Source organism: Ctenocephalides felis, unplaced genomic scaffold (genome assembly GCF_003426905.1).
Source record: "Ctenocephalides felis isolate EL2017-DRISC unplaced genomic scaffold, ASM342690v1 CF-g0.4_SCAFFOLD_01492, whole genome shotgun sequence".
Lineage (NCBI taxonomy): Eukaryota > Metazoa > Arthropoda > Insecta > Siphonaptera > Pulicidae > Ctenocephalides > Ctenocephalides felis.
Genome location: NW_020537646.1, coordinates 41,814,592 through 41,830,911, shown reverse-complemented (window position 1 = coordinate 41,830,911; position 16,320 = coordinate 41,814,592). Strand labels below are relative to the sequence as shown.

The window sequence follows — 16,320 nt, the reverse complement described above, 5'->3', positions numbered from 1 at the left end:
GACACTTTTAGTAAAATATTTAGTTTATTCACTGTGAATGTAAACAATTTATTTAGATATATGAATTTAATTATGTTAAATTACTAATAAATTTATTTAAAGAAATGTTTATATTGTTGTGAATGTAATAACTAAAGCTGTGTGAAATGCCGTCCATTTAATCTATGTAAGATGAAAATAATTTATAAGATGTTGAAAAAATAAAGAAGCATAAACACCAAGAATTGTTTCATTACTACTTCTATTACAATTTTATTAAAATTTCAAAGAGTGAAAATTCTAACATTTAAATTACCATAAATATTAATTAAGCATAGTTTTGAATCAATACCTCGGAGCTTAAAGTTACAGCAAAATTTGCAATACATAGCTTTATTTTTTAGTTATTTAAATATCTTGTCAAAACGCACTGATTAAATATTTTTTGTTGAATTAGATACAATATCATTAATATATGTTTTTAATAAAAATAAAAAAAAAAAACAAAATATAATAATATAAATAACAAAAAATGTAAGAAGAATAGACACAAATATTAGTTTGAAATCTAGAGTATAAAATAAATTGTAAAGCTTTTGAATTTTATTACAGAAAAAGAAATATGAAGTGTTACAGTTTAATTTATGATTCTATGAAAACTTGAAATAATAAGTATGTTGAAATGTTGCAAGGTATAAAATGTTTGCAAAGCTATATTGGAATGTAAGGCCAAATAAATAAATTAAATTAAAATAATGCTTATATGTATGCACATATACATATATGTTTATTAATATAAAATTAGCAATGATAAAAATGTTACATATTTGTTTCTGAAGATTATCAAACATTTTCCTATTACAATATCTTATGAAATTAATGATTCAAACCCAACAAATTGAATAAAAATTTGAAGATAATTAAAAATCAAGAAAATATTATAAGGTAGAGCAGAACTTGGTCTTGAGGTAAATTCGAAAACAAATAAAGTTAGAAAATATTTAGGAATAAAATTTAAAAGTAGAGGGGAAAATGTGTGTAACTAGACATCACCTTATGAATCAAACAACTTCTATTAGGTGAAAACTTTTGTTTAGTTTAAGAGACCTTCGTATAATTTTTAAATGTACGCTATTTAATTGTTTTATTGAATGTATTGTTGATTTTAAATTAAATTTAACCGATGTTTTTATATATCCTCGATAATAGCTAGCCCATAGTTGATAAACTGAAAAAAGTGAACCTTTACACTGGCAAAGGTCTAAACAATAAAAAATAGCAAAATGTAAAATCAGTTAAAAAAAGTAATTTTACAAAAAATAAATTAAATTAATGGTTATTCCAACTCTGCTGATGAATATTTTAGACGAAATACCAGATCAAGGTTATGTACAGTATTATCTTTGTAAAAAATGTGCCCATAAAAAGTATATTTCGAAATGTTTGAAATGCTGAAATATCGAAGCTATTATTTCGTAAATTTTTTTTAAAATTAAAAATAAGACATTAGATCTGTCTGCGCCCTAGCTGTCTTATTTTTAATAGCCTATGGGAGACATATGACAAATTTTAGAAAAATAATAATAAAATCACATTTATATAGTTAGGAATTTTACTGACCATAGTTGTTTCTTGATACGTGTTATGTGTTGTGATTTAATTTATTTCGATTAGACAGTATAATAACTTAAATTCAACGGATCTTTGTGCCCCGCCCTATCCAATATCACTTGAACGAAAAATCTAGATTTCACTATATTCATAACTTCAGGCGTTCGAATAACTCCGAAAGCTTATTTGAAATCGAAGCTAACATTTTATCATTACAAAAAAATAACTATATGAAATTCGAAATATGTATGCCTAAAATGAAATATTGTAACAATAACATATTATAACTATTTTCGATTACTTCTATCTATTATATGTTCAAGTAAGGTATTATCTGTTTGACGACTATTTTCAACATATTAAAATTAATTGCACGATTATTTTCACACGGTATTGATAAGACGAGTTCTTTGTCCCAGTATAAAGTTACAGAGTTTGTCAATCTGTAGCATTTTTAATAAAATTTTAACAAAAATTTGTACGAATAAATAGTTTTTTTTTGTAAAAGGCAGGTTTAGCCGTTCCAAAGATACGGGGCAAAAAGTGTCAAAAACGGTAACTCAGTTTTTAAGAGAAAGGGACGTCCGATTTTAATAATTCAAAAAACATTTTACTTGTATTGACAATATGAAGAACTGATTAAATGTTTGAGTAGGCAGGTGCAGCGATTACAGACTCTCAATAAAAATAAGTTTAAAAAATGCCTTTTTGCGGTCAAAAATGATCATTAGACATATGCACATCAAATTATCAGATATTTTACAGAGACTTTTATAATGTGTACATATTTTGTGTAATTTTTTGGGATTTTGTACCAAGATTTTTAATTACGGTACGGAGAATTTGCCTTAAGGCACGATGTCATGCACCCCACTAATTAACTTCCCGTAGGGTAAGTTATAGTAATCGCAAAAAAATCGAAAATGAAAATTTTTATATATCTTTACGTTTCAGAGGTTTCTTAACATTTTGGCATACCTTAGAAAAAATGGATGTATGTGTGTGTGTGTGTGTGTGTGTGTGTGTGTATGTATGTATGTATGTATGTATGTGTGTGTATGTATGTGCGGATACAAATTTTCGTCGACGATTTCGGGAACACGGATCAACCGATTTGAATAATTCAAAAAACATTCGATTCGTATTGATAAGGAGACGTGCTGATTAGTTTTTGGCGGAGGCAGGTCTAGCCGTTCCGAAGATACGGGGCAAAAAGTGCCGAAAACGGTAACTTAGTTTTTAAGAGAACGGAGCGTCCGATTTGAATAATTCAAAAAACATTTCACTTGTATTGACAAGATGAAGAATCGATAAAATTTTCATGAAGGTAGGTCTAGCGGTTTCGGAGATATGGAGGAAAAAGTAAAAAAAATGAGCCATTTGGCGGTCAAAAATGATCATTAGACATATGCACATCAAATTATCAGATATTTTATAGAGATTTTAACAATAAGTATACATTTTGTTAACATTCCTATGGGTTCCGTACCAATGCTTATGCGTTAAACAGCGACGCGGGACTTACGTCGCTTTGTCTCTATGCAGTTAAAGCAGTACGATTGCTTTGAAAAGAAAGTTCAGATCTTCCACAATATGTCAAAATAAAGAAAAAAAAAATTTTTTCAAAAAAAAAAAAAATTAAAAAAAAAATTATTTTTTAAAAAAAAAATTTTTTTTCAAAAAAAGTAATTTTTTGTCCAATTTATAGTTTCTCAAAAATCTTATTTTTTCAAAGTAATTTTTTTCAAAAATGTTGATCGTTTTTAAAAAAATAATAATTTTGGTACGGGAAGTTCCAGCAATTTGCCTTAAGGCACGATGCCCTAATTGCCTTAAGACAGAATTCCACTTACAGCTAGTTTATTATATTATTTGCAAGAATTGCTGTGCAAAAACTTTCATTAAAATTAGAGATTTCTGTTTCAATTGATAAAATTGATATGAAACTATAGTTTACCAAACACATTTACCAAGTTATTCATCACAAATTATTTGATTAATTTTTTTTTTTTTAATTTCAATAATTATTACAACTGCTAATTTATTAACATCAAGTAATATTGATAAATAATAATATAAATTTAAATAAATAAAAGAGCAAAGGATAAAATTTACATGAAAATAATATCCGTAATATGATTTAATGTAAAATATAAGCAAATAATAATAACAATAAAATTATATAATAATATAAATAAAATTTCTGAATAATAAAATAATACTAGAAAAATAATAAAATATAACAAAATAACAATAATAGAAATAGTAAGATAATAATAATAATTTGATTAAATGATTTTTGAATATAAAGGATTTTTTGTATGAAATTTATTCTCGTAACTACTTTTTTAGTCCTGCATTAATTATTATAATTCAATTTATATTAAACCTATATTCTTACAATAAATTATTTATAATATGGTGATCAATATAAAATTGACCCATCGCAATTTTGGGAAGCATTAATTGTAATAGAAAAAACCTGGGAAAACTTTTATGTGTGAAAAACCTTGTATAATTTTTACGGTTATTCATGATTGTCCATGAAGGACACAGAAATTATAATGAATGTTAGAATCTTTAGAACAACATATCTTTTGTATTTGTTAACTTTCCGTAGGGTAAGTTAATGTAATCGTCCAAAAATCGAAATTGAAAATGTTTACATTTCTCGATGTTTTGAAGGTTTCTGAACATTTTGGCATACCTCAGAAAAAATGGATGTGTGTGTGTGTATGTATGTATGGATACAATTTTTCGGTCACGTTTTCGAGCGCACAGATCAACCGATTTGAATGGTTCAAAAAACATTCGATTCCTATTGATAGGAAAATGTGCTGATTAGTTTTTGGCGAAGGCAGGTCTAGCCGTTTCGGAGATATGGAGCAAAGAATGAAGAAAATAAAAATCGAGTTTTTGAAAGATCGGAGCATCGGATTTGAATAATCCAAAAAACATTGAATTCGTAATGACGGGTAGAAGGGTCCTCCAAATTTGAAGTAAATCGGTTAATTAGAACTCGAGATATCCTTACCGCCTGCTCGAAAAAAGTAGTTCCGAGAAAAACGCGTTCAAAGTTTTGAGGCTCGGTCGGATCCGAACCGAGGCCACGTCACTAAAACGGATATAACTCAGGAAATAATAGTAATTTTGAAAAATCCTTTTAACGACATATTTTTGAATAACTAAACTTTGAAAATATGAAAAATTTTTTTTTTCGATTTTTTCAAAATTCTACAGTAGAATACCCCCTTAAGTTCTATATACTTTAAACTTTATACTTTAAACAAATATTTTCAACTTTTCAATTCAGTTCATATAATTCTTATAAATATTAGACAATGTTACAGTATTTATTTATATGTTATTATAGTTATAAAAATCGATTTTTTTTATTATTTTTTTATTTATATATATACATTAGTTTCATATCTTAGTCAGGTAGAGGTGCCTGGAATGAGAGATTATAAAAAACAGTTTTCATATAATATATCCATTTCATTCGACTATTTCATTAATACAATATCTATATATAATTAAAATATCTTTATATATAACTCTTCAGTCTTCTTTGTCTTCAATTTTCTTTGAAAACATTTAATATTCCTCGAGCATTTCGTTACGGTACGAGAAGTTCCAGCAATTTGCCTCAAGGCACGATGCCATACACACCACTAGTTTTATATTGATACAATGATAACCGTAAATAAACCGTAGATTTAAAAAAATCGAATTCAAGTATTTATATTTTGCTCACTTGCCATACTTGAAATAGGTTAAAATTTGTTAAAGAACATGTCTCATTGAATATTTCAGATATAAACTTATAACTTTATTAGGTATTAATTAAAATTTTTAATAAAAAAAATCATACCTAACTTTAATCAAATGTTTACAGTAAAAATATTAAAAGCACATATTTTTGTAGTTATTTGAAATATTTTAGTAAAGTGTTGTATTTTTTTATTTTAAATATATATATATATTTCCTCTTTTCTTGACAGAAGAAAAAACTAGAAGATGAATTAACCATATGATATTCTTTCTATTTTTACTATATTCATTACTATATTATATTCTTTGTTCAAATCTCAACACAACGCATAGGGTAACATTGTTGTAACAGATTTTTTTTTAAATAATATATCTTGAAAATCACTGATTATATTTCTACCAATTAAAGATGTATAGTTGACTGTATCCCTCTATCAAATCAAATAAAAATATATCCGCAAATGTTGTTTATTATTTCACAATTAATTTAAATAAGAGTAAGCGAGTGAAAGGGCTAATATCGTTTAAGGTAACTAGTTACCCCGGTCACAGATTTCCCCAAGTTTTCCTACATGCGCAATACACATTAATCTGATATATGCATACATATAAAAATTCACCCCAAATGTATAATCTATTTACGCATGTTAAATGCATAAAAAATAATGAAGCACTATATTTTAGGGAACTGCTACTTTATATTATAGTTTCGTTCCGTTTATTTTGGAAAAGCACGACAGCCGGTATATATAGATGAATACGAAATTCAGATGAAACCTACAGTATTTTCTAATTATGTGATACACCCTTCGTTACCACTAAATAATCCTTGTTAATGAATTTTGAACATTTGCCTTAAAAAGCATTGTAATACATATTTGTTTAAATATATTTATTATTATTAAATAACAACAAAACATAACAAAATATATTTATTAAATGTTATCAATCAAAATGATAAAATAATGATAAAATCTACGTTTTCAAACATGTTAAAAATAATTTATATATTTCTATGATAAGCAAATTTTCTATATATAATTCGGATAGTTTTTCCAATGGTCATTACAAATTTGTTCATCTAAATGTTTGATTGATTATCAAAATTTTACGAAGTTTTTGAACATGTTAGCATTGTTAGAAAAAATCCGCACATTGTCAAATGCAAAATCTTACAAAAATAGTAAAACTTATTATTAATAGTAAAATACGTAGTTATGCAAAATGTGATATATGTTTATTACTAAAAAACGACTAGACCGCACATTCACAGAAACTAATCCAAAACTGTCTAACTATATAGAGTTCTGAAAAAATTTAATCAAACTTATATTTATTTTCTTCCCTTATGGTAAGTTATAGTAATCGCAAAAAAATCGAAAATGAAATTTTTCGATAATTTTGCATTATATGAATGTGTGTGTTTCGTCCACGATTTTGTGAACACGGATCAACTGGTTTGAATAAGTAATAAACCATTCGATTTGTGTTGAAGGGGAGACGTTCTGATTAATTTTTGGCAAAGGCAGGGCGAGCCCTTTCGAAGATGCGGGGAAAAAAGTGCTAAAAATGGTAATTCAGTTTTTGAGATAACGGAGCGTCCGATTTAATTGATTCTAAAAATTTCATTTATATTATTTCATTCAACTAATAAAATTTGTGTGAAAGCAGGTCTAGTGGTTTCAAGGATCCAATAAAGCAAAGTACAAGAAAGCCACTTGGTGGGCAAAAATGAACATTAGACATATGCACATCAAATTATCAGCTGCAATTGCTTTAAAAAGTTCCAAATTTCCAAAGCAAATCTAAAATATAACTAGTGGGGTGGGTGGCATCGTGCCTTAAGGCAAATTGCTGGAACTTCCCGTACCGTAACGAAATGTTCGAGGAATATTGAATGTTTTCAAATAGATTATTATAAATATTGTAACATTGTCTAATATTTATAAGAATTATATAAACTGAATTGCAGAGTTGAAATTATTTGTTTAAAGTATATTAGAACTATAGTCAGAATTAAAAATAAAGTCTGAATTATTTTCGATATACAAAAAATTTAAAAAATTAAAAAAAAAAAAAAAAAAAAAAATGGTACAAATTTTTTTTTCCAAAATGAATTATTTTGTTAAGACAAGCAGAAAGTTCTTTGAATCAATTGAATCGGACGCTTAATTTTCTCAAAAACTGCCATTTTTTGTACATTTAGCTCTGTATCTCTGAAATGGCTGGGCCTGCCTTTGCGAAAAACTAATAACCCCTTCTCCCAATCATTACTAATTGAATGTTTTTTAGATCATTCAAATCGGATGCTCCGTTCTCTCAAAAACTCGATTTCTATTTTCTGCACTCTTTGCTCTTTATCTCCGTAACTGCTGGACCTGCCTTTGCCAAAAACTAATCAGCTCTTCTCCTTATCAATAGGAATCGAATGTTTTTTAAATTATTCAAATCGGTTAATCCGTACGTGGGCGAAAATTTGTATCCATACATACATACACACACACACACACACACACACACATCCATTTTTTCTGAGGTATGCCAAAACGTTCAGAAACCTTCAAAACGTCGAGAAATGTAAAAATTTTCAATTCCGATTTTCGGCCCATTACAATAACTTACCCTACGGGAAGTTAAAAAAAAACAATTATTTAAGAAAAGTCATTTTTTCAAAAATTTCAAAATTCTCAAAAATCTAATAAATCTAATAAATTGTATCTAATTTCCAGTAATTTTCCTTAAGATACGATGCCATACACCAATAGTGTACAACTAAGTACAAACTAGTGGTGTATGGCATCATGCCTTATTAAGGCAAATTGCTGGAACTTCATGCACCAAAATGTTAAAATTTTTTTTTCTATATATAGAATTATTTTGGAAATTTTGAACTTTTTTAAAGCAATCGCGCGGCTTTAGCTGCATAGAGATTAATTATCAAAGCGCGTAAGCGCTGCGTCGCAGTTTAACGGATAAACAATGTTACGGAACCCATAGAAATGTAAACAAAATTTATTCATACTATCAAAATCTCAAATATATGTTAATTTGAAGTGCAATTTGTATAATGATCATTTTTGACCTCGCGGTCAAATGGCATTTTATTTTACTTTTTTGACTCGATCTCCGAAACCGCTAAACTTGCTTTTCCAAAAAATCAATCAGAGTTTCATTTTATCAATACAAGTAGAATGTTTTTTGAATTATTGAAATCGGACGCTCGGTTATCCTATAAACTGATAAGTTACCGTTATTGACACTTTTTGCCCCGTATCTTCAGAACGGCTGGACCTACTTATACCAAAAACTAATCACCACCACGTCTCCTTATCAATAGGAATCGAATGTTTTTTTAACTTCCCGTAGGGCAAGTTATAGTAATCGCAAAAAATCGAAAATGAAAATTTTTATATATCTTTACGTTTCAAAGGTTTCTGAACATTTTGGCATACCTTAGAAAAAAATGGATGTATGTGTGTGTGTGCGTGTGTGTGTGTGTGTGCGGATACAAATTTTTGTCGACGATTTCTAGAACACCGATCAACCGATTTAAATAATTCAAAAAACATTCGATTTATATTGATAGGGAGACGTGCTGATTAGTTTTTGGCGAAGGCAGGTCTAGCCGTTCCGAAGATACGGGGCAAAAAGTGCCAAAAACGGTAACTCAGTTTTTAAGAGAACGGAGCGTCCGATTTTAATAATCCAAAAAACATTTTACTTGTATTGGTAAGATGAAGAACTGATCAAATTTTCATAAAGGGTTTCGGAGATCTAATGAAAAAATGTAATTTGGCGGTCAAAAATGATGATTAGACATATGCACATCAAACTATCAGATATTTTATAGAGATTTTAACAATAAGTATAAATTTTGTTTGCATTCCTATGGGTTCCGTATCAATGTTTATTCGTTAGACGGCGACGCGGCGCTTACGCGCTTTAACATTTTGTCTCTATGCAGTTAAAGCAGTTTAAATTAGTTTAAAATTTCCAAAATATGTCAAAATAAAAAAAACATTTTTTTTTTCAAAAAAAGTAATTTTTTGTCAAATTCCTAGTTTTTCAAAAATCTAATTTTTTCGAAGTAAAATTTTTTCAAAAATGTTAATCGTTTTTAAAAAAATAATAATATTTGGTACGGGATGTTCCAGCAATTTGCCTTAAGGCTAGATACCATGCACCCCACTAGTTAATAATTCAAATCGGTTGAACCGTGTTCCCGAAATCGTTGACAAAAATTTGTATCCAAATACACTCACAAGATATATCAATTTTTTCTAAGGTATACCAAATATTCAGAAACCTTTTTTACGATTACTATAACTCACCCTACGGGAAGTTAATTAAACAAAATGGTTACATTATTTTCTTATTTTTTAAGATTATAACTTTAGTTATTTTCTATCCTAAACACCCCTGATATCTCCGAAGAATACCTTTTTTTTCAAACACCGTCATTTTTTATTCAACTCGCACATAATAGTAATTCCATGAGCGAACGAGTCCTTTTATTGTATGAGTGCGTTTGTATCGTCCGCAAGGTGTGTTTTCTGTTCGCCGTAGTCAGGTGCGGGCGATATGCTTACGTTTATCGAGTCGATGCTTCAGGTGATTGTAATCGGAGAACTAATTCATAAATATAAAACAAAAAATTTGCTTGGCTCGTTACTTATTGACTTGTGTTATGAATCGGTGCTCCAATTACAAAATTAATTATTAAATGACTCTATCGTGACGCAACTAGAGTTCTAAACAATATCAAATTAAAAAATAAACATTAGTTAAAATTAATAAAAGTACCAACAATATAATTTTTAGCCCAAGATTAAATTCTTATTATTAAAAAATATTTATGCATATTGCTAAAACAAAAATATTATCATTCTAAAATTTTCATATAATTCTATATAAAATATATTACACTATTTGCATAAAAGTTCTAATTACTGCGTAATTTTTAAATCACTCAATTGTGACGCAACTATAGTTTTAAACAATATAAGATTAGGGAGCCAATTCTCGGATAAAATATAAATTCTTTACATCAGAAAGTTGCGCTTATGTAAATTCTTATTTGACTTTTGTGCGTTTTAGAGGTTAGGTGTTATGTGTAAAACGTTTGATCGCACAACAAACACATAGCTTTTTTACATTTCATGTCTACCAACTTATACGATTATGGACCCGTAACATGACATTAACAAAAATTCGAGAATTGGATTCTACAACATAAATATTAGTGAAAAATTGATAGAGTAACCAACAATATAATTTTTAGTATTCAAAAATGTGTATCAAATTAATTATTTATTTGTATCAGTTTGTTTTATTTTTTTGCTATCATTTTACCATTTTGATAAAAAAGAGATAAAATAAACTACAGCAACCAAATTAGCAATATAGGGTAGAGCGGGCCTTAAAGGTCCACGGGTAAAAAGTACCACCCCTAAAAAATATCAAAAACAAGTATAGTTTAGAACTTTTTACTAGCAACATTTAAAAGTAGAGGGAAAAATGTGTTAATTACTTTGCTATCAGAAGATAAACAAGCTTGTTTGAAAATATACAAAAGTACTTCCTTTCATTGTTAGTTTATTTTCGGTTGTGAGCACTGTTGTTTAATTTGCGATACCTTGATAAATATTTTAAATATAAGTTATTTAATCGTTTTATAAGATGAATTGTTAATTTTAAGTGAGTTTCAACAAATGTTAAAATGTAACCTCTATATAGCTTAGATGTAGATGGCATAAGAAAACAACTGAACCGTTATTTTGACAAAGGTGTAAAGAATAAAAAATAGTAAATGAAAATGTAAATTCAGTTAAAAAGGAAATTTAAAAATAATATGAAAAATGGTTACTCCATCTTTACTGATAAATATTTCCGATAAAATATCAGATCAAGGTTATATACAGTGCCATCTTTGTAAAAAATGTGCCCATGAAATTTATATTTTGCATTCATTGAATATTGTAGCTAATATTTTGTAAAACTCATTTAAAATTAATATTAAGGCATCGGATCTGTTTGCCCTCTGACTCTACCATTTTAGTAAAAAAAAAAAAACATTTCGTGTCCTGTATTGTGCTGTAATTAATTTGGTTTAGAGAGCATAATTAGTTAAAGTCAAATTGGACCTTTGTGCCCCGCCCTAAACTAATAATAATATCATATCATATAGTTAGACCTGTGATGATGCATATATCGATTTTTGTAATAAAAACACATAACACATTGTGTGATTCAAATAATAACTTTATCTGAGAAACTTTAATTTTTTTATAAAGATTTCTTTAGATGCTAAAAAAGAATAAATTTATACCTTTAAAAGATTGAAGATATAAATTAAATAATACTATTCAATAAATTCATGAATTAAAGTAAATCATACTACAAAATGTGGAGCAACTTTATGTAATTAAACATAATAAATTATATATATATATATATATAATTTAATAATAAATAATTTATACTGTTGTAGACTCGATGATATGGCGGAATGACTAAACTACACAGCACACTTGGAGCTACACTGATGCGAATATCGCATCTAGCAAGCTATAGTAGATTATTGTTTTCACGAGCGTAAAAATTGTCTCTCGGTTTTTAGTCAACGATCAATATTCGGGCTAATAAATTTATATCAAAATTTATATAATATCAGTTTCGTTGTAAATTGAGTTATAGATAAACTCACATTATCATCGAGTCTACAACAGTTAATTGCGATTTCATTTTAAAATATAATTAATTAATAATAAATGGCCCACTAGCGCCATATATATGTGTGTGTGCATGTATGTATATTTATTTATTTATTGATAATAAAATTAAAAAAAATAAAATTTTAAATTTCACAAGCCCAAAATGTTTTTACATACTGATATTATTAAAGTAAATCGTTTTCCCAATGTTTAAATTTTGAGCAATAATAATACATATATTTTGAATGTTTGATATGAACCTCCGATTCCGAATCCAGGTACGAGTCATTTATTGAGTGAGCGAATAAGCGCTAACAATAAGTCCAAACGTCCACATTCCCCTCCACCGTTTAAATATAGAGACGAATTTAACAGAAACAACCCGCTCTCGAAATCGAAACAAAAGCCAACAGAAACTATGTGAAGACGAATTGAATTTTGTCAGTGGTAGAACCGGATCGCCCGTAGAATTTTTTGGAATCTACGTAAGAAAAACAAACAAGAATGTAAATGATAGAAGTCGGGATAAACAAATAAAAAACCGGTATAAGTTGGTTACGCAATTATATCCGAATGCAGCATTTGATGGACACAAATGCACGCGCCGAAGAGAAAACCACGCGAAGAACGGCGGCACGCTCACCAACGCGAGGCTTTAGTCTTTCAACAGCGCCCGGAGTAAGTAGACATTGTCTGTACAAGTTAAAATAATAATATACATTTGTATTTATACATTCGTGCACCATATGATGTGTTCAAACACACCTGTGCAAGCCAACTACTAATTAATAACAAACATATATCAAAGTGTCGTGAAAGTGGTACAACCGATCGTTCTTGTTGTGTAAAACAAAATTATGTTATTCTAAATTGTGTAAAATAGGCCATGTAAGAGTTCTTGCGCATCTTGAATTTGAATACCGCGGATTTTCTTACGGTGAGTTATAGTGTACTAAATTAGTGACTCCATCAATTTTTATCGAAAATAACACATATTGTACTCTTTCATTTCATGTGTATCACAATGTTTTCCTTGTTTCGTTATGGTGTGATGATTTCAAATACAGTTGATAGTGTGACATCAATTCCCAAACATAAATATATAATATCATAATTACTTAAATTCAAAATACATGTGATAATTTAAATGAATATTAAATTATAAAAAAATATTTTTGTTCTAAAATAAATTCCATGCTGATTATTTTCTTTCTATCACATACTTTCTACACTACACAAAATAAATTTTAAAAAATTGTATAGTTTTTACTAAAATGTTTTTATTTTTATTATACTTAAACTTTATATTATCAATTTACCCTTTCGTTTCTGAAATTTCCAATTAACTGATCCAAAGTTTTTTTTCCAAACAATAAAACCCCACCCAATATGTTAATAATCATAAGTTAACATAAAAAAATTACATTCAATTTTACTCTATTATTTAAAAAAAGAGTCTATCATTACATTAGTAGTTTTCCCCGTCCAGTTGGATTTCAAAGGGTCAGTTTTATAGATTTTTCTTTATCGTGCTGCTATGAAATTCCACGTTTTGCCGCGGACTGTAAAGGTGTGTCAGCCGCACATGAATCGAGAGTCATTGGCGGTCAAACGAGAATCAACTCGGCCACAGACGCTGCTAAACAACATTTTATTCTAATCTCTCAAATATAGATAGACATTTATAAACTATTATTTGCAATTTAAAAAAATGGCACATTTTCTATTAAATTTTTAATAAATTAGTACCTAATTATTGGCATTCAAATTAAAGTATTGCGCTTCATAGTAAGACTCAGTCAGTGAGCTAAAGACAGAACTGATAATACGGAAAATACGACTTCTATATTTAGAATATGGTAGATCGAGACATAAAGGTCCAATTTGACTTTTAGTAACTATACCGTTTAAACTAAATAAACTATATCACAACAAATAACACGTATCAAATAAACAACTATCGAACCATGTTCAGTAAAAATCCCAGCTAATTCACTATTATAGAAGTATGTTTTTTACCGTTTTCTAAAATTTGTCATCTGCCTCTTCTTACCCCATAGTCTGGGTAAAAGAGAATGCCATTAGACATACGGATACAATGTCTTATTTTTAATTTCAAAGAGATTTTACGAAGTTAAAATATTAACTAATGCAAAATAAAAGTTTCATTGGCAATGCTTATAATGTTTATAATCATGATCTATAAAAAGTCAGAAATATTCATCAGTAGAGTTAGAATAAATATTAATTTAATTTATCTCTAGTAAAATTGCTTGTTCCAACTTTATCCTATTTTCATATTGTTTAGACCTTTTCCAGTGTAAAGGTTCTGGTGATCCTTTTTACCTCAACTAGATCTAAGCTATTCTAAAATTTTATAAAAATACAAGTTTGTAATAACAATACATCTTATAAGACATTAAATAGCGTAGACTTGAAAATAATATGCAGGTATCATAAATTAAATACAAGTGCTCAAACCCAGAAAACTACCAACGAAAAATTTTTATTATGAATATTGATACAAGGCCGTTTATCTCCTGACAAACGACGTAATAAGAATTAAGATGCTGGCTGGTTATACATCCTTTACCTTCTACTTTAAAATAGTATCGAAAAAAATACTATACTTTACTTGTTTTGTTTGTTTTTGAGAAAATGTTGATGAATTTTTTTATCCCCAGACATTGGCATTCAAATAATCATACATAAATGACAATTGAAAATAATTGTCTTTTTAAATATTTGAGTAATAAATATTTTAAGATGTTCTCATAAACTAAAGTTTTCAAATACATATTAAAAATTTGATTCTAATCTATATCATTCTCTAACGTGTGACCATCAACAATTGTGATTTTTAATTTCTATTTCAAACAAGGTCAAATATAGTCAATATTACTCAACATTTTGCTCTATTTTTTAATTAAATTACTTTAAAAAACATTTGATTTAAAATGAGTCATTTTACATTTTACATAAAGTTTACATTCCGATCTCTCATTCAAAGAAAATGATGTAATTTGATCAAGATATGTGATTGTAATTATCAACTCTATTTCATTTGATCTTTAATTTTTTAACTGTTATATTTTTCTTAACTAAAATTGCATTTACTTAATTTTTTGTTTTTTTTTAGTTTGAACTAGTGAATATAATGAATATTTTTTTAAAAAAAGTTCATATGCCAGGGGCAAATATCTCCAATGTCTTATTTTTAGTTTTAAAAAGAATTTACGAAATAATAGTTACATTATTCAACCAATGCAAAATATAAATTTCATGGGTGCATTTTTTACTGAGAAAATACTGTATATAACCTTGATATAGTATTTTTTAAAAATAACAATCAGCGTAGTTGGAATAACTATTTATTTAATTTATCTCTTGTAAAATTGCTTTTTTCCATTAATTTACATTTTTATTTACACATGGTAGGGGTTCAGTCACCAGGGTAGGGGTTCAGTTCATGCAAAATATTATAGAGATTATATAAAAACATATCTTAAATCTAACTTGAAAATAGCAATGCATCTTTTAAAACATATGAATAACGTAAACCTAAAAATTATATTAGGGTCCGGTAAACTAAAAAACAGTGCTCAGAATCATAAAAACTAACAACGAAAAAAATACTTTTATTTTGGATTTTCTAACATTATAGCGATGTCATAAAAATCAAGGTATATATATATATATATATATATATATATATATATTCTATATCATATATTATGAATATATATTATATATATACGTTATATATATATATATATATATATATATATATATATATTATATTATATATACATATTCATACCATCGTACATGATTAAAAATATGAATCATGATTTGTATAATTTTCAATTAACTGATACATTACTGTAATTAGTTTATGAGTAATCAGGTTAAAACGTTCTTTGATAAACAATTAAAAATAACTAAATTTAATAACATTATTGAAATAATTATTAACTGTGTCAATAAAATAACTTCTTATTAAAATCCTTAGAATTCAAGCAAGTTTGTAATTCAGTAAAATCATCTTCAATCGATTGCGAATAATTATGTATCGTCTTTGATACTACCACAAATATAAGAGCTGTGAATACTGTGTTTATATCTTTGACAAAATAATGAATATATAAAAACATAAATAATAGTGCATATTTAATGCATAATGTCTATTAAGATATGATTTAACTTAATTATATAAAAAAATAATTTAATGCTTGGGTTGACA

General features: G+C 27.5%; 1 protein-coding gene across 1 annotated transcript in view; it reads right to left on the bottom strand.

The window, feature by feature from the left end:
- Positions 1-16,320, bottom strand: part of LOC113371251 (pseudouridine-metabolizing bifunctional protein C1861.05-like) — a gene marked incomplete at its 5' end in the record, with an annotated part of 125,018 nt that overhangs the window by 20,952 nt on the left and 87,746 nt on the right.